Consider the following 24151-nt stretch of genomic DNA (forward strand, 5'->3'; position numbering starts at 1 on the left):
GAAGTAGTGGCGGTATTAATGTTCTTTTCTTTACGTCCTACTAACTACTTTTACGGTTTTCGGAGACGCCGAGGTGCTGGAATTTTGCCCCACATGAGTTATTTTACCTGGCATTTAATCTATGGACACGAGGCTGACGTATTTGAGCATCTTCAAATACCACCGCACTGTGCCAGGATCGAACGTGCCAAGTTGGGGCCAGAAGTTCAGTGCCTCAACCATCCTGAGCCACTCAGCGCGGCAGTAGCAATATTTAGTGAACTAACAAGTACAATTGCGTTGCATTCCTTCACTGTAGTCACCTGCAAAGTCTGTTATCTTTTGCCAAATGTCGGAAATCCGTAAGGGGCCGTTCGCATGGCGTTCTCTGATGAAGACAGCGACGGAGTGCCCTACTGCGCAAATACAGATGCCACGTCAGGAAATCAGCAGTCTCGGAGGGGTTCCTTCAACTAAGTCACAAGGACTGATGTCTGGTGAGTACGGAGGATGTTCTAAGACCTCCCAATGCCACCGCTGCAATAAGAGCTTGACATTGTTTGCGATATGACAACGTTTGGGTCGCATAGCCGGAAGTAGATGTCGCTCCAGAAGTCGGTAATAGTAGACATTTTTGTCCCTCAGGCACAGCATGCGTAAGAATAACACCCTCGTAGTCGTATGTCTCAATCAGCATAAGTTTCATCCCACTTGGTTCCTGTCGAAATTTCTGTGGACTTGGCGAACCTGGGTGATGCCATTCATTCGATTGACGCTTTAATTCAGGTTGGTAGGTTGGTGCCTATGTCTCATCAGTTGTGAAAATACGCTGCAGAAATGCATCTCATTCATTGTGGTATCTGTCCAGGTGGTTGCCAGCCAGTGCATACCGGTGCCATTTCTGTACATCGGTGAGTTGATGTGGTACCCAACGGGACGCAATTTTCCTCTTGTTAAGACATTTCATCAGTATATGCCACACCGTTTGATGACTGACACCAACCTCTACGGATAATTCCCAGACAGTCCATCGATGGTCTACGGCAGGGTCTCTCAGACGCCCAAAATCTCACGCGTGCAGACAGCGGCGCAGAGTTCCTGTGCACAGTGCATCGGTCCCGCTCGGCTCGGCTAGGACCAACGCTTCGTCTCTGGGCTACTCGGCTAAGCTTGGCTCAACTCGGCTCGGATTTGGAGCGCTACGGAGTAAGTGAGGAAGAGGGAGACAGGGGGAGCGAGCGAGACAGGCGTGGGGAAAGAGAGAGACAGCGCTATAGCTCCAAATCGAGGAGTGGGTGTCTGCAGTCTGGGCAACCAAGCGAAGTCGTCTTTTGCACCGTGCACAGTGCCCTGGTCTACGGAAACGAGACCACTCAGGATGTCAATCTGTACTTGAGGATTGACGGTTGACCTGTGCAGTGCAAATCCGCAGTCTCAGCATGAAATGCCTCGATCCATCGTGCAACCATCCTATACGGTACAGCATTCTCGCAAAAGGCTTTACGCAATTCTCGACAAAATTCTGATGCATTTTTGCCACGGATAACCTCGATTTTAATCCACGCTCTGATCATCTTTTGAAAACATGCTTTAGAGCAGTGAAATCAACACTCTTCACTTCAACGCCACACAGCAACAACACTCCCAACTGGATGCACACTACACATCGACAACAGCGCCACATGACCTGCACATGTCCGATCTCCTGCGATTGTCTAGACTACGTTGCAACTACTTTAATTACAGCCTTCGTAGAAGGATAATACGAGCTACGACTTTGCCACGCCGGAAAGGAAGAAATACCTGTCCGTTTTCTGTACATTAGGTTATATTTTGAAATTTTGACACCGGCAGGTAAAGAAACTGTTAGCATAGACAGACTGAAGCCAGCCTTTACGCAACCCGACACTAAAGCAACAAGCTCAAGAGGAACAAACAAAAGTGAAGGTGGCATCGCTGTTCCACCTCTTACTTCATCAAACCCCACCACTCCTGGACCATCCACACCAGCCAAGAAACAGCTGCAAGCCAAGACTACACGAACAGAAAGGCATGTTACCTTTCCCAAAAAGGTATACTGACGTCACTTGGGAGGGAGTGTATGGTGGCTATGAATATTATTTATAATCTACGACACTTTTTGAAAGTGCGATGTAGTCTCCACTTGTCCAGCCATTTTACTCTGTTATGTTCCATAAAACTTATAAAACCCTGTGCTATGTGAAGGTTGGTAAAAAAAAAAAAAGTTGTTGTTTTCATTAATAAATAACTACAGTATGTAACCATCCCGTGAGATTATTTCGGAAGTACAATTCGGAAGTTCTAGCCATTGAGGATATTCGGCTAAAAGTCTCCAGTATACTATACACTTTATTCATTCATTTATTTATTTATTTATTTATTTATTTATTTATTTATTTATTCTATTGTTTCAAATATCCCATGAGCTAATTCTCGTATTGGGACAGTACATTAAAGAGCTGCACAGTTTCAATATTAAAGAAAAATCTAATTATTTACAATACAGAGAGCTGATAAAATTTATAATAATTAAAATCTAAAATACAACATTTTACAAGGATGAAATTGTATGCTTATAACTGTATACAGTCCGGCTTCATGGCTAAATGCTTAGCGTGCTGGACTTTCGTCACAGGGGTTCCGGGTTCAATTCCCGACAGGGTCGGGAATTTTAACCGTTATTGGTTAATTTCGCTGGCATGGGGCTGAGTGTATGTGTCGTCATCATCATCATCATCATTTCACCCTCATCTCGACGCGCAGGTCCCCTATGGGCGTCAAATAAAAAAGACCTGCCTCTGGCGAGCTGAACTTGTCCTCGGACACTCCCGGCACTAAAAGCCATACGCCATTTCATTTCATTTCAGCCCTATACAATACACCATTAGCTCCATACTTCACTGCACATTTTATTCATTCTAGAGACATGTAAGTTTCCAGATTGCCGTGTTGCATGATCATGAATAGATAAATTACTGATGAACTTGAGTTTTATTTTTGCCTGAGCCAAACTATGTTTAATTTTGAAGGCAAATGTTACCAAAGAGTAAGCAATAGATAACCTAACCGGACGAATGCCAGTTGATGGGTATGTCATTTGTGTGGACATTAATAATGGACAACTGTAAAGGGCTCTGAGTGCTTTATTTGGAAGAATTTGAAGTTCTGCTATTTGAACTTACAACATTAGTGTAGGTTAGCTTTTATGGACATAATAAATATTCACATCATTGCATATTTGAACGAAGAAGCTATTCGAAAACAATAACAATGTAAACTCTGTAAATCATGGATCCTCGTTTCTCGATACATTTTCAGAGATTATAAGTATAATAATTCCACCACACCTCATTTATTATTCCGTATCTGTATCTGTATCTGTATCCGATGCAGATTCTAGTAGGTTGACGATTACCGGTTCCAAGGCGTTGTCTACGATAACTACATGTTAAAATTCATAATCTTGGATAGTTTCCAGTAGCGGCAATTGGAAATTAAAAGTGGGAAGGATGTATAGACAGCAAAACGTACCCGGGTTTGTGGGATGTAGAGGGCGGATGCTATATGCATCAAAACCGGGCGGAAAAAGGGCTACAAAATGGTTTTTTGATGCTCTCTGAGCGAATTTCCACAGAGGGGTAAAGGTGCTTACCAACTTAAGTGCGGTAATAATAGATTTTTTTGAGATGGTGGTTCTATCCCAGTGGGAACATGTTTTAAGCCTTTTTCCTTCAACATTTTTAGACCTGGGCAATTCGCTATTGAAAAGTGTATCAATTTGAAATCTTATTCCTATTCTGTTTTAAGTTTTTCTTTTTTTCGGTACGACTTAGGTCGCTAATTGTAACCGCCATTGTTTACATATAATGTGTTCTACTATTTATTTTCTGGTCCCGTGACTCTGGAGTAATGGTCTAACGGCACGCCAACTAGAGAGCGAGGCTGTATGGTCCGCTGGCTATCCTATTCTTTATTGCGGTACATTGCCTTACTGGCGTGAGTTTGATTCGATTGTCGAGCTTCAAGATGGCTAGAAGGTTAGCGCGTGGGCTCTCTAAAAGAGCCTCTTTTCATCGGGACAAACCTGGATAAAATGTAAAGGATGTTTTGGGCTAAGGCCCAGAAGAGTTTGATCTTTTAAGATTTTCTTAATTCTACTACCTCGGGTGGGCGCCTGTTTCTTAACTTTACTTAACTCGAGCTCTCCAAGTCTGTAGGTAATAGACAGCTCAAACTGACGCCATGGGTTAGCTTTCTACTGATGCTGAAGAAGTAAATCTATTTACAAGATTTTTATATCTGGCTTTTCTACGGGAGTTGGATTTCATCGTCTCAAAAAACGTGGCTAAACTAGTGGATCTGTTCTACGATTTCCATTTCTGGTTGACCTTCATTAGAAGTGAACTTGAAAAATTTAAGCAACATGGAAAACTTACGGCCTATTGATTGTACCGCTTAAATCCTTTCGGCGAAATGTTAGATGTAGGAGGGACTTGTGGATTAATTTGTTTTGGGTTAAGATGAAGTAAAAAAAAGAAAAAGAAAACTTAATATGTAAGAACTTTTCGTGTCTATACCTCGAGTGTGCGGCTTCGGCTTCGAGTGAATTTTTGTGCTTGTTATTTAATTTCAAGTTGTGCCTATCGTGATCCGTTTCGGCAGAGAATCTCGCGGTCTCATTTTAACACATTTCCTCCTTATGTACAATTATTTCTGAAGAGAGAATTTTGATTAAATTATTAATATCCAAGCAAATATTTGTAAGTTCGTGGTAACTACTCGGACTCATATGGTAAGCAGTAAAATTTAATTCATGGAATTTAATCCAAATAAGTATTTGTAAATGATCCGGTTCAAGTTAATCTTTAATTCATTTTATTAGGTAAGAGCGCGTCCCTCGTTTTAAGGTATCTTTGTTATCAATTAAATTTCATTTAATTGTGTTATAAATTATGTTAATTCAAAGTTTATGTTTTTAATCTATCTAATATGGGTTTCGTGTAGGAGCACCTGCCAATTTTTATCGTTTCTTTTCACTGTCATATGTAAAATCCCCTTAATCAAAGTAATTAAATGCTTTAGTTGTTTTTAAAAAGAAATTAAGCAGTGCTTTTCTTTCATTCTTCTATTATTTACCACCGCGAAAACCGCCAGGTTACGATCCGAGTTGCCTCTGTTTTATGGTCCAGTTCCTGCTTTTTGGTGAGTATTGACGTTTCCTGTTTAAATATTTTTCTTGATTGTGCTATTTCATGTCCTTGTTTACTTGTACCAGTGAGAGCCGGTACGAGCTGGTACAGTAATTGGTAGCAGAGCGTGGTTTTTGCAATTTCGGTACCGGTACTATAGTTTTAATTCTTTCCCTGGCACGGTGGTAAATGGCTGAAGTATTGAAGGAAGGACCTGTAGAACAAAAGGAGAATGAGGCAGGATATTATTGTAAAAGGAATGCAACCACCTTGTTTAAACTGATTGAATTTTATTTCATGTTGATATCATCGTGGTGTTCCGTGTTGTTCGCCTTCGCTCTGTTGGAGACTGTTTGGGGTCATGTGTATGAGGTCGGTAGTCCTCTACCAGCTGATATGTTTCGGTGTGCGCTGCAGTCCTGCCTCGCTGTTTTCAGGTGCCCTGTATTTATCCTTTCTTTTCTTCGTAGATTGGTGAGTCCTGCATGTTTTCTAATATTTTAAATTTTACGTATTTTCATGAGAATGTGATATTGTGAAAATTATTGATATTTCGGTACGAATCGATTGGGTTTGGGTCATGAGTGTACCACGATTTGCGGTGTGTTCAGTGTACTTCGTGCGTGTTATCTGCTTTGGTATTTCAACTACCTGGTGGTGTGAATGGTCGAACTAGTTCGGAGTGAACTAGATTTTATTTCTAGTTGGTAAGCTTAATTGATAATCCATTTTCGCGTGAAATTCATTTGGATTTAGAGTGTAATATGTGATCATGTGTGATAGTTTGTGCTCTGAGAACATTCTATTGTTTATCGGTCTTGTCCTTATGTTTTAGTTCTCAGACTTTACGTAATTATTATTATTATCATCATCATTCCTGGCACGTGTACCTTGGTGGCGTATGTACTGGCATGTTATATACGAGTGTACGGTTTCTAATGTTGTTCTTCTGCGTTGTATCTGGCGTGTGAATTTACCTATACATAACCTAACATTAGAGGTGACCATCGTGTGTGTGTTTCTATGTGTGGGCCGTAAAGTGCCGACATATATAGTGATTTATTCCCTCCTGCCGTCGTTTTTATCTAAGGCCTTCTATTTTGATTGTTTCTGGTTTAATCTGGTTGGCTTGTTCCGATTTAACCTTCACGGTATGTGAATATTTATGGCTAATACTGACTTATGGCCTAATTGGTATGATTTTTCATGCTAGTTCTGATTTTCCTAAATTTATTGAAACCTAACGGTGGTGAATTATTTAAGGAGGTTTTGAATTTAATATGCACCGTGGTGTACTAGCAAACTTGGGCTTGTAACCGTGTGAAACGTTAAAACTTACTATCCTTCTGCGGTAACTTGTGGGTCGGTCACATTAATTATTGGTGTGATATCTTGTCATGACAGTCGAGCTTATATTATCCTGTGGGTGAATTATTTTAGTTATCTATGGCCTGTGGATGGTGACGGATCCTGCTTTTGCTGTGCGTTTGCTAATCTGTGCTAGCTGTGAAGTTGTTGTGCGCAAAACCGCAGGAATGGACTATACCATTTTCACACAGTCTCATGGTTGGTGTGGGTTGGTGAATTACTGGGCAGAGATTTGAGCCATTTCACCCATGTCATCCTTTTATTGTGGTGTTATGGGGGTAATCATTGGTAATGGTAGAATTCTGGCAGCTGGTCTTGGTGCGGATGACCTGTTAGCCCCGTGCTTGGGCTTATGTGCCTTTCCTGGTTCTCTGTGTCACTTATTGGTTCTTGGTTTTCTCCATTTCTGGCGTGTCTTGTAACTTATTATGGATTATATTTTTCACCTGGTGGTAGTGTGTCCATCTGGAGTGTGGCCTGCTTCAAGTTTCCAAATTGTGAATTTTTAGTGTGAAATTATTAACGTAACCTGTCTATCTTCGTTGATTTTTCCTGTTGTTGTAGAAGTTGACTGATGAATTAAATCTTCTTGGGTCTGCCTGTCATCTGTATTGCTAGTTCGTGCGCTGCCATCGTCGTTATGTACCTGGATGCCTTAGTTTGAAAATTTCTGCTAACCTATTTTTATTTTAATTGTGTTCTATTTTGAGTTGTGGATTCCATCGGTCCCCCTACCGAATCTAACATTATTGTGCTTATGTGCTGTGCTAAAGCGAACCTTAACCTGAGGAGGAATTCCTTTTGACCTAATAAGATTTTGTTAACGGTTGTGTTGGGTGATGATATTGGTACCATGGATTTATTGTTGGGGTTATATTTTTGGAGTGGGCATGATGGGTTCACAGCGTGACGTTGAGGGTTGTACTATCCTTTATCACTATTGTGCTTGGCGTATGTTGTTGAGGTTTGTCATGGTTGTATTGTAGTTATTGTATTGTGTAATTGATTTATTATGGCATGTCAGGTGGGCAGTGTGTGTTGCCTTTTTTGTACCTTTTGTCCTTGTATATTTGGGAATAAACTTTCGTATAGGTCTATGGCTCGGATGGAATAATTTTAACTGGTCTAATGTAACTTGTTGGTTTGGTGTGTGCTGGTTTCCTCACTTCTTGTCTCCTTGCATAACCTGTTGATCTGACGTTGCCTTGTATTTCATTGTACGCTTTGTGAAGCTCAGTTAAAGTTTACCTGTCACTCTATGCCATTTTATTTTCTTCAGTGGATCTTAATTGTCTCTTGACAAGGTTGTTTTGTCATCTTGCCGTTCTGTGGGGTTATTAGCTAGGTGTGGGACTAGCTAATGGTCTTTAGGCGGTACTGAAGTCACCCAACTGATGGATTATGGGATCTATTGGTTGCGTACCTTTCTTCTTCATTGCCTTTGAGCATTTTCTAACGTCCTGCCATCTCTTCTGCCATTTATATTTTTACCTGATCTCCTGGGTGTATGGAGAAGATATCTGTTTAGCTGTGTGGCGACAGTGTGACATGGATGGCACATATGTTTAGACCGGATTATTAGCCGAGGCCTTGAAAGGCAACCGGTAGATTATGTTGAGTAGGCCATTGCTCTGAATTTCCTGTGGGCCATCTGGTTTGAGGTGGATTCTATCGCCTTTTCTTGTTTAATCAGGTGTCCTGTGCGAACACATACTGTTGTTAATTCATGAAGTGAAAGGTTATGTGACTTCGGATTTGTTTTCCCTCCTGAATTTATTTAATCCAGGGTCTATTCTGCTTTCCTGTGGTGTTATGAAGGAACCATTGAGTATTTATTTTTCTCCATCTTATATTATTCTTGGTTGGGTATTGTTGCTAGTTTGGTTGTCGATGACAAACTTATCCGGACCACACCATCTTATTGAAATAGTAGTCTCCAACTGTAGCTGCCAACGTTATCCTTGTCTCGAATATCTGTACCTCTAACCCTAAGATTTCTTCACTTAACCTAAAACTTGTAATAGGTGGATGTTATCGTTTCATAGAAGTAACTGTTTCTTGTCATTTTTCTTGTTCGATTGGGTGATGTACTGTGATTCGGAGAGTGAACCAGTAGATGTTAAAATTTATTCAATAACCTTGATTGTGTATTTTAAAAGTCATTTTAAAATTAATTATTGCTCAGCGAGTTGTAATTCTTAACCTGTTACGTTCTGAAAATTTGATATTAACCCTGCTTTGGGGTGTATGCCAGTGTGACATAAATGGCTGATTATGCTATCTTAATTTGGGTGTGGTCGGTTCCGACCAAGTTTTGAATGTACATGCAATGTAGGCCTTGCATTTATGCGTTTGCCAAAGTAAGCTTTCTGCTGACGGTGTTATTAAACTCCATGTTTGTGGTACGTGGGAGTAGTGTTTGATGTAATTTGGTGTGGACTTCTGTTGTAGGATAAATCTGAAACTGATTATTGCATTGCTGATCGAAAATGGTGACAAAGTTACTCTTTTCTTAAGACCGTTGGTCTTGAGCACTTATGTTAATTGTTCATCATTCTGTCTTGGTGGTATATTTATGCGTCACTTATGCTTTTGCACATTGCTCTTGTAATTGCAACTCCTGTATGCCCTAACTTGTTATGTGGTATGCTCTGGCCCTGGCTCAGTCGATTGCTCCTTAAATGTTTCAATTTAAAACTCATATTTGGATATTTGTTGTCCTGTTATTTGCGATTCACCAATTTAGTCTATCTTTCCTTGTTGCTCTATGCTTGCCTTTTGCTTTCTTATCTTGCGGTGATGCCAATTTAATTTTGAAGTGAATAAAGAGGCTGCATTTATTGCTACTTGAAAACCTGATAAATAATATGTCCGAGCTGAAATTAAATTTTAATGTATGGTCAAGGTATCTAAAAGTGTAAAATGCACTTGAGGAGACAGCTATTGAAGATGCGTTGGGAATAATTTTTCACGGACATTGAAAAATAAGGTATTTCTGCAGAGAATGGTAATGATTGGATGTTCTGCAGTAACTGAATTGCAAGGTCAATTTCTGATTTTAGTATACTCTACGTGGTTACTTGTGCTGTTGAGAAAAGTGTGTCTCAGTTAATGAATGAATTTTTGTAATTAATGAATGGTGAAAAATGTATGATGAACTAATTTGGTTCGAATCATATTGAAATTAGTAACCTCTGGTTGAAAATAAGTGTGGAAGTAAAAAGGAAATATCCTCAGTGCATGCAAAGGAGGGTTTTTGTATAACTATTGTATTAGATGGTTTATTTGATGAACTTCTGTTGTGAGAGTGATGTTCTTCGAACATTGATCTGTTCTTGAGAGTAATGTCTGATATTTTTGTTTGAAAATGAATCTAAACTGGGTATGCTAGAGGTGTATGAAGATAGTTTTAGGTGCAGTGATCATTATCTTAAATGGACTTATTATTTTGAAATTTAGTTTGTGTCGGGATCACTGCACGTGGAGGGAGTTTATCTTGTGTTTCCAGGGGGAGGCTGTCCCAGTCGGGACACGTTTTAAGCCTTTCCCTTCAACATTTTAGACCTGGGCAATTCGCAATTGAAAAGTGTATCACTTTGGAATCTTATTCCTATTCAGTTTTATTTTTTTCCCTTTTTTTCGGTACGACTTAGGTCTCTAATTGTAACCGCCATCGTTTACATATGATGTGTTCTAGTATTTATTTTCTGGTTCCGTGACTCTGGAGTAATGGTCTAACGACACGCCAACTAGATAGCGAGGCTGTATGGTCCGCTGGATATCCTATTCTTTATTGCGGTACATCGCCTTACTGGCGTGAGTTTGATTCGATTGTCGAGCTTCAAGATGGCTAGAAGGTTAGCGCGTGGGCTAAAAGAGCCTCTTTTCATCGGGACAAACCTGGATAAAATATGAAGGATGTGGGGCTAAGGCCCAGAAGAGTTTTATCTCTTAAGATTTTCTTAATTGTACTACCTCGGGTGGACGCCTGTTTCTTAACTTTACTTAACTCGAGCTCTCCAAGTCTGTAGGTAATAGACCGCTCAAACTGACGCCATGGGTTAGTTTTCTACTGATGCTGAAGAAGTAAGTCTATTTACAAGATTTTTATATTTGGCTTTTCTACGGGAGTTGGATTTCATCGTTTCAAAAAACTAGTGGATCTGTTCTACGATTTCCATTTCTGGTTGACCTTCATCTGAAATGAACTTGAGAAATTTAAGCAACATGGAAAAACTTACGGCCTATTGATTGTACCGCTTAAATTAACTGTGTGTACAAGTAATGTTAGAGGTTGGAGGGACTTGCGGATTAATTTGTTTTGGGTTAAGTTGAAATAAAAAGAAAAGAAAAAGAAAAACTTAATATGTAAGAGCTTTTCGTGTCTATTACTCGAGTGTGCGGCTTCGGCTTCGAGTGAATTTTTGTGCTTGTTATTTAATTTCAAGTTGTGCCTATCGTTATCCGTTTTGGCAGAGAATCTCGCGGTCTCATTTTAACACATTTCCTCCTTATGTACAATTATTTCTGAAGAGAGAATTTTGATTAAATTATTAATATCCAAGCAAATCTTTGTAAGTTCGTGGTAACTACTCGGACTCATATTGGAAGCAGTAAAATTTAATTCATGGACTTTTATCCAAATAAGTGTTTGTAAGTGATCCGGTTCAAGTTAATCTTTAATTTATTTTCTTATGTATGATTGCTTCCCTCGTTTTAGGGTATCTTTGTTATCAATTAAATTTCATTTAATTGTGTTATAATTGTGTTAATTCAAAGTTTATGTTTTTAATCAATCTAATATGGGTTTCGTGTAGGTGCACCTGCCAATTTTTATCGTTTGTTTTCACTGTCATATGTAAAATCCCTTTAATCAAGGTAATTAAATGCTTTAGTTGTTTTTAAGAAGAAATTAAGCATTGTTTTTATTTCATTCTCCTCTTATTTACCACCGCGAAAACCGCTAGGTTACGATCCGAGTTGCCTCTGTTTTATGGTCCAGTTCCTGCTTTTTGGTGAGTATTGACGTTTCCTGTTTAAATATTTCTCTTGATTGTGCTATTTCATGCCCTTGTTTACTTGTACCAGTGAGTGCCGGTACGAGCTGGTACAATTCATTACTATTCAATAAAACTTTCACCAGAGAAACAACATTAAACATACATTATAATTAACTATAAGTACAACGTGATTATACAGTTTTTCATGTGGCCATTTCTAGCCGAGTGCAGCCCTTGTAAGGCAGATCCTCCGATTAGGGTGGGTGGCATCTGCCACGTGTAGGTAACTGCGTGTTGTTGTGGTGGAGGAAAGTGTCATGTATGGTGTGTGAGTTGCAGGGATGTTGGAGACAGCACAAACACCCAGCCCCCAGGCCACTGGAATTAACCAATGAAAGTTAAAATCCCCGACCCAGCCAGGAATCGAACCGGGACCCTCTAAACCGAAGGCCAGTACGCTGACCATTCAGCCAACGAGTCGGATGATTATACAGTTTAAAATTATTTAGTTTTTGACTACACACTACTAAACTAACAGATACTAAAGAGACTGCCAGACTGACGAATGCGCGCGGCTAGCGGCTGAGTCATACGCCAGTGTCTATGACCTTGGCAAAATAAAAAATTAAAATGCAAAGTGACCATTACTTGCTGTGGCGATATACAAATAGGTTAGCCGCAACAAACGACATTTTGTGTGTGTTTCCGCTAATAATTTTGTTAATAATGAAAGAAAATAAAGGAAAGAATTAGCCAAATAATTAGCTGATAAGACTATTTTGTTGTACAAATTTTTAAATAATTCCTATAATTTCTAGTTTCACCCGTCTAAAACTGAATAAGAATGTAATGTTTTTCTCAAAGTGCGGGGTAGGCAACTGCCCATCTCGCCCCTCCCTAATCGCCGGTACTGATGGTTTCAGCATGCTGAACACAGTCCTTGTGTAATAGTACTCTCCCACTTGCCCCCAGTGAACATTTACTTTTCTTAATTATTCTCTGTATCGTTCTAAGGCGATACCATACGCTTCAGCTGTTCGTTCCTGTGACTTAGCAATGTCCTGAAACTACATGCCAGCATCACAGTCTCGCTTAAAGAACTTATAAACATTAACTAAATGTCTGTTCCCTGGCTTGCTTATGCAGAACCTTACGCTTGTGCTGTTCACCTACCATGACTTAACAAATATCTCTTCCAATGGTACCGCCATGTCAGACGGGTAGCACTTGAACCTGCCACCGATTCAACGTTAAATTTTGAAGTCGATGGTCGACCGATGGATATGTGGACAGTATAACTGGTCACTAGGGACATCCTTATGTGTCAACATTGGTAACATGTGTCGAGGTGCATGGTTGTACGCTTCTGTGGTGTAGTGGTTAGTGTGATTAGCTGCCTCCCCCCGAGGCCCGTTTTCGATTCTCGGCTCTGCCACGAAGTTTAAAAAAGTGGTACGAGAGCTGGAACGGGGTTCACTCAGCCTCAGGAGATCAACTCAGTAGAGGTGGGTTCGATTCTCACCTCAGCCATCCTGGAAGTGGTTTTCCGTGGTTTCCCACTTCTCCTTCAGGAAAATGTCGGGATGGTACCTAACTTAAGGCCACGGCCACTTCCTTCCCTCTTCATTGTCTATCCCTTCTAATCTTCCCATCCCCCCGAAAGGCCCCTGTTCAGCATAGCAGGTGAGGCTTCCCGGGCGAGATACTGGCCATCCTCCCCAGTTGTATCCCCCGACACAGAGTCTGAAACTCCAGGACACTGCCCTTGGGGCGGTGGAGGTGGGATCCCTCGCTGAGTCGGAGGGAAAACCCGACCCTGGATGGTAAACCGATAAAGAAGAAGAAGAAGAAGAAGAAGAAGAAGAAGAAGAAGAAGAAGAGCTGTATGCTTTTGAACTGTTTGAAAGAGAAGTGTTATTCGCACGGCAAAACGTGTGTTTAACGATGTAACACGGGCACAGATGTCACATGAAAGTTTAGTTATCTTTTCTTATTCTTAACTGTAATTGCTGCCGCCTGGCAGGGCATAAGGGAAGGGGCATAGTAATACAGCATAAGAATGTTATGTAGAACTGAAACTAACAAAATAGCTTTCAATTCAGGACCAGAGAACTCGAAATACTGAGGCAGTTGAATAAATCAAACTGGTTCGCCTTTCTCTTTCCATCATTTTTACATTTCCAGACATCTTAAGATTATTTCTCTTCATTCTGCCGAAAAGCCTTTCTACTCTGATGTCCCTTTTTTGTCGGTATCCAGGGTACAGATCTCTGCACATGAGGGTATTTAGGGGTTGTAGTAAGGATTCTAGGAGAGGGCATATAAGTCTCTTTAAGACCCCAACTACAATATGGTTCCAATGTATGGGACCCTCACCAAGATTACTTGATTCAAGATCTGGAAAAATTCCAAAGAAAAGCAGCTCGATTTGTACTGGGTGATTTCTGACAAAATGTTGCAAAGTTTGGGCTGGAAAGACTTGGGAGAATGGAGACGAGGTGCTCGACTCAGTGGTATGTTCCGAGCTGTCAGTGGTGAGATGGCGTGGAATGACATCGGTAGACGAATAAGTTTGAGTGGTGTTTTTAAAAGTAGGAACGATCACAATATGAAGATAAAGCTGGAATTCGAGAGGACAAACTGGGGCAAATATTCTTTTATAGGTAGGGGAGTTAGGGATTGGAATAACTTTCCAAGGGATATGTTCGACAAATTTCCAGTTTCTTTGCAATCATTTAAGAAAAGGCTAGGAAAACAACAGATAGAGAATCTGTCACCTGGGCGACTGGTCTAAATGCAGATCAGTAGTGACTGATTGAACATTAGTTTAAAGAAACTCAGTTCGCCATTATAATTCAGAAACTATTCGCAAATTTGTTCCTAAACTTATCCCCAGTTTACACAGCTACATAATTTACTATATGGCATCTAAATCTGGTCTGTTGTCTTGAGGCCCCTAGCAGTGCGGGCCTATAGCCCCCTATTGGCTAATTTGGCACGGACTGAAGTGTACAGGATGGTCAGAAACAATGTGAACCGTGTATATGAGCATTACAGTGTTGGTCATACTGATAGGTAATTTGAAAAAATTACGTCGATATCTCGCGTCGTTGTCATTTTATTAGCCACTGAAGTTAACCAGTCAGATTGCTTCGCGTGCGACTTCAGATGGGCATTGCGAGGCAGTGTTGCTAAATCTGCACATGGCTTATAACCGGCTTGAGAGCGCCTACAGAAGAAAAAACTTTTCCAGGGGAGGAACTTGAATAAGGACCTCCCTCCTGATAGGCTCGGCCCACAGCAAGCACGCTACCGTGGCACTGGTTGAAACCCACGGTATGTTAGTATTTGATGCTCATTTCTCGGCATGGCTCTCTAGCCCGACCAGGAAATGTGCACATTTAGCAACATCGCCTCTTAAAGCCCATTTGAATTCGTCCGCGAAGCGATCTGATTGGCTAACTTCAATAAGTGATAAAGTGACAACGGCGCGAGTTATCGACAGAATTTTTTTAAAATTACCTACCATTATGACCAACGCTCTAACGCTCATATACTCGATTCACGTTGTTTCCGACCACCCTGTATATCAAAAGCTCTACTTTTATCTGAACGGTGTCCGGCTCCATGGCTCAATTGTAAGCATGCTAGCCTTTGGTTCAAGGGGTCCCGGATGAAATTCCCGTTATGTTTCCCGTTTAATTTTCATTAGTTAATTCCTGTGGCTCGGGGGCTGGGTGTTTGACGTTTTCGGCATTAGATCTCAAATTAGATAGGGCGCCATCCTCTCAGACGCGCAGGTCGCCTATGCGGTGTCAGCTCGAAAGACCTTCACCAGGCCTTTCTGGAGGCGACACCAGTATTATTATTATCATTTAAATGTTCTGTGGAATCGTGTTAGCGCACTTTTAAAACTCATCCTCGTCGTTAGGGGACCCCGAGGAGACCTAGACAGTAGTACAATACAGGGATTCAGCCGCCACCACCACCACCACAGGCTCCCAGAAGCCTCCTCCACCACCACCACAGCCAGAGGCCTCCCAGAGGTCTCCTCCACCTCCCGCGGGAAATTTGAATTTGTAAACAAAGCCACGTGCTTTTTGACAGCTATCATCGACAACAACGCATCGCTAACCTCAGTACTGCCATCTTGACGGGCCTAAACCTCAGTGGTACCAACTTAACCTAACTAGCGCGAGATTTGAATAGGTAAACAAATCCACGTGTTTTTGGACAGCCACGTGCTTTTTGACAGACAACAACGTATCGCAAACCTCAGTGCAGCCATCTTGACGGACCTAAACCTCAGTGCTACCAACTTAACCTCACTAGCGCTAGATTTGAATTTGTAAACAAATCCACGTGCAGCTGCCATCCGCCATCTTTAAACTACAGAGCACCGTGCTGCCTACTTTATCGCAGTAGCTGCAAATTCGTCACCTGTCATCGGCAGTGCTGCCATCTTGGCGGGCCTAAACCTTAGTGCTACCAACTTAACCTCACTAGCGCGAGATAAACAAATCCACGTGCTTTTTTGACAGCTGTCATCCGCCATCTTTAATCTATAGAGCACAGTGCTGCCCTCTTTAGCTACTAACCTTTGAAATGTGGTGGCGGATAATTTGAAAAATGCTTTTCGACAGCAGCCATCTTTGAGCACCGTGCTTCCCTCTTAAACAAACTCACGTGCTTTTTTTCTGACAGCTTCATCCGCCATCTTGCATCACAAACCTCAGTGCTGCACTCTTTAGCTAGATACCTTTGAAATGTGGTGGCGGAAATTTGAAAAATTCTACATTCTCTTGTTTGGAAACAAACCCATGCGCTTTTTTGACAGCTATCATCCGCCATCTTTAATCCAGAGAGCACCGTGCTGCCCTCTTTAGCTACTTACCTTTGAAATGTGGTGGCGGCAAATTCCACGTGCTCTTGTTTGGAAACAAATTCCACGTGCTCTTGTTTGGAAACAAGCTCACGTGCTTTTTTCTGACAGCTGTCATCCGCCATCTTGCATCACAAACCTCAGTGCTGCAGTCTTTAGCTAGGTACCTTTGAAATGTGGTGGCGGCAATTTGAAAAATTCTATGTGCTCTTGCTTGCAAACAAAGCCACGTGCTTTTTTTGACAACTGTTATCCGCCATCTTTAATCAATAGAGCACTGTGCTGCTATCATGCGGGCAATTTCGTCAGCTGTCATCCGCCATCTTTCATCCACAGAACACCGTGCTGCCCTCTGTAGTAGCGGGCAATTTGAAAAGTTCTGTTAGCTGTCATCCGCCATCTTTAATCAAGAGAGCCCCGTGCTGCCATCTTTAGCTAGATACCTTTGAAATGTGGTGGCGGCAAATTGAAAAATTCCACGTGCTCTTGTTTAGCAAACAAACTCACGCGCTTTTTGTCAGCTGTCATCCGCCATCTTACATCGCAAACCTCAGTGCTACACTCTTTAGGTACATACCTTTGAAATATGGTGGCGGATAATTTAAAAAGAAAAATTCTACAGCAGCCATCTCTCGACGCTAATTGCATAAGGTGGTGGCTATACATGACTCCTTAAGGGTGCTTACGCAAGATGGCTGCTATACACAGGTTCTTATGAGACTCCCTTGGGATGCTTGCGCAAGATGGCAGTTATACATGGCTCCTTATGAGATGCCCTAGGGATGCTTGCGCAAGATAGCGGCTGTTCTTATGGGACGGCTTAGGGGTCCTTGCACAAGATGGCTTGAGACGCCCTAAGGATGCTTGCGCAAGACGGCGGACACAAGATGGCGGCTATACACAACTCCTTATGAGACGCTTTAAGGGTGCTTGCGCAAGATGGCTGCCGCTCTTATGAAGGAAGCTAGCTTAGAGGCTAACGTGTCGTGCTAGTTCGATTCATTAAATTTGGGGCTTAAATGCAAAATGTTAAATATCTCGAAAACGGTGCACCGTAGAGCAAAACCTCCAAAATTTTTCTGCCTAATACGCAGGTTCGCAGTGTGAGGACCATGATAGCATAAGAAAAACATAGTCTAATGATGTGATCAACGGTACGGTACCTACTTAGGCCCTTTCGCATTCGCTCTGTTTTAGCTTGTATTGAAGCGAGTCTTCGTAACATGATCAGGTCTAGCTATGGTAGAGAGTATAACGTACCGTGCTGATTCGATTAATTAAATTTGGGGCTTAAATGCAAAATGTTAAATATCTCGAAAACGGACAAAATGTTTCTACCTAATACCTAGGTTCGCAGTATCAGGAACAAGAAAAACATAGTCCAATGATGAGATCGACGGTTCGATTCCTACTTAGGCCCTTTGGCATTGGCAGCTATCTAATTCTACAAGATGGCGGCTATACATAGCTTCTTATGAGACAGCTTAAGAGCGCTTGCACAAGATGGCTTCTGCTCTTATGAGACGCCCTAGGGGTGCTTGCGCAAGGTAGCAGCGACAAGACGGTGACTATACACAGCTCCTTATGATACGGCCTAGAGGTGCTCACACAAGATGGTGGCTGCTCTGATGAAGAAAGCTAGATTTGCATCGTGCAGGTATCTTTACAGCACTAAACCTCATACCTTTGAAATGTGGTGGCGAGTAATTTGAAAAATTCGACGTGCTTTTTCTTAACAGCAGCTATCTTTAAACAACAGCGGCTATACATAAGCTGTTAAGGCCTCCTCTTATGTCAAGGCATAGCTCTAACGGGATAGCTAGAGTAAGCACGAGCTGCAGTGATGACGTCATTAAGCATGTTTAGACTTGCAAATCACAAAAGAAACGTGACAAGACTAGAATCGAACACTGCACTCTATGCCGTGAACTTTATAATGTGATCGGAACATTGATTGAAGTGTTTAGAACACTAAATAAGTAATCAAGACTAAAATAGAACAATGTACTCGATACAACATGTGTTTAGAACATGTCAGGGGATACCTTTGTTCTAAGAAGATTAGATTACCGCACATTCCTTGTAGGGCTAATAGGCTAAAGGGCTAATGGGCAAAAGGGCTAATGAGCAAAAGGTCTAATGGGCAAAAGTCTAATAGGCTAAAGGGCTAATAGGCAAAAGGGCTAAAAGGCTAAAGGGCTAAAGGAGCAACAACCTCATCGATCGCTATCAGCAAGAACGCTTGTACTTTGTTAAGTGTAGAAAATTAATCTTTATTTGTAAATGGCTTCATGTTCAGAACAAGGAATGAAACCTAGGGGTTACGTCTTACCTAACAAAATCCCCGAGGAGCGATGAGATACGTTTTTCGAACTAGTGTTTGGAAAACTGAACTTTTCAAGATGATAGCAGAGAGTTTAGCAATGTTCTGTTGTTGGATTATAAATTCCGCGCTACAACATGCATAAGGTGGCAGCCTTGAGGTTTACCGCCGTAAAGATGACAAGAGTGAGGTTAGCAATGTTCCGTTGTTGGATTTTAAATTCCGCACTATAACATGCATAAGGTGGCAGCCTTCATGTTTACCGCCGTCAAGATGGCAGCAGTGAGGTTAGTGACGCTCTATTGTCCTTTAAAGTGAGGTTAGGGGCCATCAATTCGACCGCTGTCAAAAAAGCACGTGGCTTTGTTTACTAAACAAGAGCACGTGGCTGTGACGTCACGGTCACGTGGTATGCTGCGTCAGCATGAATAGATAAATGTCTACACCTACGTAGTTAACACTCTGCTATGTTTACAAGATTTTTTACACATAACTATTCTTTATGCTTTACGTTCGTGTACATAGGTTATGTTAAGATAACAGCAGATACAAGCGATGGTCACACGCTGTAGTAGAAGATGCATGCATTAGCAAAAGGTAGTGTGTACACGCTTTTAAACCTTGCTATTCTTACCGCTGCCATGTTCACAAGATTTTTAAACATCGCTATTCTTTGTACTTTAAGTTCATGCACATAGGCATCAAACACATGCGAACTTTGTACATTCTAGTGGAATAAGTTTAGTACTGCGTGCATCATGGATACATGATGTGTACACGCAATTAAACATGGCTATACTTAATGCTGCTGCTATGTCCACAAGATTTTTATACATTGCTATTCTTTATGCTTTAAGTTCGTGCACACACAAGCGATAGTCGTACGCTCTGGCAGGAGAAGTTTAGTACGATAGTCGATACATACATTATCGATAGGTGATGTGTACACGCTTTAGAACATAGCTCTTCTTTGTGCTTTAAGTTCGTACACATGGGTTAGGTATACACAAAAGCGATTGCTATATGCTCTAGCGGAAGAAGCCTAGTACGATAGTCGATGCATGTAAAATCGATAGGTTATGCTAAGATAGCAGCACACTTACACGATTTTAGCACAATCTAATGGAAAAAAGTTTAGTATGATAGTCGTTTCGTGCAAAATCATTAGATAATGTGTACACGCTTTGAAACAAGGCTATTCTTTGTACTTTAAGTTCATGCGTATTAGTTATGTTAAGATAGCAGCACAATCTAGCGCAAGAAGTTTAGTACGATATTTGATGCATGCAAAATCGATAGGTGATGTGTACACGCTTTAAAACATGGTTATTCTTCGTACTTTAAAGTTCATGCGTATAGGGTTAGGCTAAGATAGCAGCACAATCTAGCGGAAGAAGTTTAGTACGAGAGTCGATGAATGCAAAATCGATAGGTGATGTGTACACGCTTTGAAACATAGCTATTCTTTGTACTTTAAGTTCATGCGTATAGGTTATGCTAAGATAGCAGCACAATCTAGCCCAAACAAGAGCACGTGGCAGTGACGTCACGGTCACGTAGTATGCTGCTTCAGCATGCAAAGTTCAATGTCTACACCTACGTAGTTAACATTCTGCTATGTTCACAAGATTTTTTACACATAACCATTCTTTATGCTTTAAGTTCATGTACATAGGTTATGTTAAGATAGCAGCAGATACAAGCGATGGTCACGTGCTCTAGTAGAAGATGCATGCATTATCAAAAGGTGGTGTGTACGCGCTTTTAAACCTTGCTATACTTACCGCTGCCATGTTCACAAGATTTTTAAACATCGCTATTCTTTGTACTTTAAGTTCATGCACATAGGCTATGCTAAGATAGCAGCACAAACACATGCGAACTTTGTACATTCTAGTGGAATAAGTTTAGTACTGCGTGCATCATGGATACATGATGTGTACACGCATTTAAACATGGCTATACTTAATGCTGCTGCTTTGTTTACAAGATTTTTATACATTGCTATTCTTTATGCATCAAGTTCGTGCACACACAAGCGATAGTCGTACGCTCTGGCAGGAGAAGTTTAGTACGATAGTCGATACATACATTATCGATAGGTGATGTGTACACGCTTTGGAACATAGCTCTTTTTTGTGCTTTAAGTTCGTACACATGGGTTAGGGATACACAAAAGCGATTGCTACATGCTCTAGCGGAAGAAGCCTAGTACGATAGTCGATGCATGTAAAATCGATAGGTTATGCTAAGATAGTGGCACACTTACACGATTTTAGCACAATCTAGTGGAAAAAGTTTCGTATGATAGTCGTTTCATGCAAAATTATTAGGTAATGTGTACATGCTTTGAAACAAGGCTATTCTTTGTACTTTAAGTTCATGCGTACAGGTTATGCTAAGATATCAGCACAATCTCGCGCAAGAAGTTTAGTACGAGAGTCGATGAATGCATCATTGATAGGTGATGTGTACACGCTTTGAAACATGGCTATTCTTTGTACTTTAAGGTCATGCGTATAGGTTATGCTAAGATAGCAGCAAATCTAGCGTAAGAAGTTTAGTACGAGAGTTGATGAATGCAAAATCGATAGGTGATGTGTACACGCTTTGAAACATAGTTATTCTTTGTACTTTAAGTTCATGCGTCTTAAGCCTCTTTCACAATGCAAACGTAACCGTAAACTTAACGACGTAACGTAACCGTAAAATTAACGTAACATTTGTGGTATTCACAATGGAGGAACGTAACATTAACGTAAAGAGTACACAGCAGCCAATCAAAACACTGCCATGTTATTTAGCACGGAAGTCGGGTTTTGGGCTACCGGTATCTCGCAGTTTTATATTTCAATACCTCGATGGAATCAAACAACGTGGTAGCGGAATTCATATTACTTCAAACCTATATTGCTTTGCTCCTGGGAGCTGTGTAGGCCTACGGTACCTCAAAAGGCGATCTAACAACGGTGCAGAAAATGGGTTCATCCCTTGAATCAAAGGAGGTTATCTCAGGGCGATTTCGGTAATCTACTGTAAGAAATGACCCTCATCAGTTCGTTTTGGACATGCGGATGAAACCTGAACTGTTCGCCTTTCTTACGATTCGCTTCCCCTTTCTAATAAAAAGAAATGTAAGGTCTCCTTTATCGACATCTATGCCCCTATCTATCACACCCCAATGAGATGTTTGGATCTATTTGTTTGGATGATATCGTTTTCGTAAACTAGTAGTCTGTCATAATGTTAAGAAATATACAGGGACACTGTTTTATTTATGACAGCGATTGTCTCGTCCGTTCGCCAGAGCTGCGAGCTTGTCTCCCCCCCATTTACCGTCAGATTTCATTGCCAGAAGATATTTATTTCCACCTATTACTTTTTCGGTACAGCGTATTTGTAATTCTTTTTCCTTCTATCATACATACACACAAAGATTATTTTGAAAGAGAAGTAGGCCTACAGTACAAGCGTTTCGTCGAAAGAATTCATTATATCGTGCACAAACCACAATGTTTACCTCTGCTCTGATTGGCTGGTTCTTAACGTTAACGTAAAATTAACCGCAAGGGCTTGGAGTTTGCAATCCCTTAATTTTACGGACTCGCAGTTAAGTATACGTCGGCGCATTGTGAATGGTTCCGTTAGATAAGATGGCCGCTAACTTCTAAGTTAACGTTAATTTTAAGTTTACGTTACGTTACGTTTGCATTGTGAATGGGGCTTTAGTTATGCTAAGATAACAGCACAATCTACCTGAAGAAGTTTAGTACGAGAGTCGATTCATGCAAAATCGATAGTTGATGTGTACCCGCTTTGAAACATGACTATTCATTGTACTTTAAGTTCATGGGTATAGGTTATGCTAAGATAGCAGCACAATCTAGCGGAAGAAGTTTAGTACGATATTTGTTGCATGCAAAATCGATAGGTAATGTGTACACGCGTTGAAACATGACTATTCTTTGTACTTTAAGTTCATGTGTATAAGGTATGCTAAGATACCAGCACAATCCAGCGGAAGAAGTTCAGTACGAGATTCGATGAATGCAAAATCAATAAGTAATGTGTACACGCTTTGAAACATGGCTATTCTTTGTACTTTAAGTTCATGTGTATAAGTTATGCTAAGATAGCAGCACAACCTAGCGGAAGAAGTTAGCTACGATATTTGTTGCATGCAAAGTCGATAGGTAATGTGTACACGCTTTGAATCATGGCTATTCTTTGTACTTTAAGGTCATGCGTATAGGTTATGCTAAGATAGCAGCACAATCAAGCGGAAGAAGTTTAGTACGAGAGTCGTTGCATGCAAAATCGATAGGTAATGTGTACACGCTTTGAAACATGGCTATTCATTGTACTTTAATTTTATGGGTATAGGTTATGCTAAGATAGCAGCACGATCTAGCGGTAGAAGTTTTGTACGAGGGTCGATGCATGCAAAATCGATAGGTGATGTGTACACGCTTTGAAACATGGCAATTCATACTGCTGCTCTGTTCCCAAGACTTTTAAGCATAGCTAATCCTAATGCTGCTCTTAACGACGTCGAGCTAAGGATTGATTACGTGATCGTGAGGTCACAGCCACGTGCTCTTGTTTAGTAAACAAAGCCACGTGCTTTTTTGACAGCTGTCGTCTTGACGGACCCTAACCTCACTTTGAAGGACAATAGAGCGTCGCTAACTTCACTGCTGCCATCTTGACGGCGGTAAACCTGAAGGCTGCCACCTTATGCATGTTATAGTGCGGAATTTAAAATCCAACAACGGAACATTGCTAACCTCACTCTTGTCATCTTTACGGCGGTAAACCTCAAGGCTGCCACCTTATGCATGTTGTAGCGCGGAATTTATAATCCAACAACAGAACATTGCTAAACTCTCTGCTATCATCTTGAAAAGTTCAGTTTTCCAAACACTAGTTCGAAAAACGTAACTCATCGCTCCTCGGGGATTTGATTAGGTAAGATGTAACCCCTAGGTTCCATTCCTTGTTCTGAACATGAAACCATTTACAAATAAAGATTAATTTTCTACACTTAACAAAGTACAAGCGTTCTTGCTGATAGCGATCGATGAGGTTGTTGCTCCTTTAGCCCTTTAGCACTTTAGCCCTTTAGCCCTTTTGCCTATTAGCCCTTTAGCCCATTAGACCTTTTGCCCATTAGACCTTTTGCCCATTAGCCCTTTTGCCCATTAGCCCTTTAGCCTATTAGCCCTACAAGGAATGTGCGGTAATCTAATCTTCTTAGAACAAAGGTATCCCCTGACATGTTCTAAACACATGTTGTATCGAGTACATTGTTCTATTTTAGTCTTGATTACTTATTTAGTGTTCTAAACACTTCAATCAATGTTCCGATCACATTATAAAGTTCACGGCT

Source organism: Anabrus simplex, chromosome 8, assembly GCF_040414725.1.
Source record: "Anabrus simplex isolate iqAnaSimp1 chromosome 8, ASM4041472v1, whole genome shotgun sequence".
Classification (NCBI taxonomy): domain Eukaryota; kingdom Metazoa; phylum Arthropoda; class Insecta; order Orthoptera; family Tettigoniidae; genus Anabrus; species Anabrus simplex.